This window comes from Penaeus monodon, chromosome 25, assembly GCF_015228065.2.
Source record: "Penaeus monodon isolate SGIC_2016 chromosome 25, NSTDA_Pmon_1, whole genome shotgun sequence".
NCBI classification, from domain to species: Eukaryota; Metazoa; Arthropoda; class Malacostraca; order Decapoda; family Penaeidae; genus Penaeus; species Penaeus monodon.
This window is the reverse complement of record NC_051410.1, coordinates 32,320,296-32,321,242: the sequence shown is the minus strand read 5'-3', so window position 1 is coordinate 32,321,242 and position 947 is coordinate 32,320,296.

Genomic DNA, 947 nt, shown 5'->3' with positions numbered 1-947 from the left:
AGTTTCCGATTCTTCTAAAAGTTGAACTTTCATAATCTGATTCATGTATAACTTTTTACCAAAGTTTGATCCATCAAATCAAACATCCATCATCTTTACTCTATAATAATGATTTTTCAAACTTCACAGGCAAGAAAGTAAACAAACATATCTACCCAACATTCGAATAAACTCTGACTTATCAGCTTCAATACTCACATAAGGTATCTAGTCCCCTGCCTAAACCTCAATTCACATTGATATCCGTTGCTTGCTCTGATATATTTGTCAGCATTCTGATTAGTATTTTAAGGAAGGAACAAAACTTGTTGTTCTGTATACTAAATATTTGATAGGCATGGTTTCGTTAGGGTTTGTATTCATAAGGATGATAAAAGATATCTAATTTCCATTTCCGTAAATATTCCCACATAAGATCTTTAGTTTCTCGTTAGCAGTCCCATCCCGATTCTTCTAATATTCTGCTAGTATTTAATCTTTTCCTTGCGATTTACCATCTTCAGATCCTTTATTAGCATCTTTATTAGGATTTGTTCCCAAAAACTCAAATTCAAATTTCAAATTCAATGTCTTTAGGATTATTTGCTCTGTCATAAATTTTTCAGCGTATTGATTTTATCCATTTCTTATATCTTCTTTTTCAGCTTTCGTTCATTTTTTGCTGCTTCATATATTTTCAGACCTTTTCTTCTTACTGTACATATCTCTTTTACTTCCCGATACACAAAACACTACCTTTTTCAATTCCACTCTGATCATAAACATCTTTATATTACTAGTCGCACCCATTTTCTCATATTTCATCGTTCGAGCATTATCTTTCTTTTTGCTATAAACCTCAACTTCGTTCGTCGGTGTTTCTATTCTTTCCTCTTCTTGTTTCCTCAATTTTCCTCAGCGAAAGGAGTGTGAAAGGTTTTTTTTTTTTTAAGGGGCCAACGTTTCCA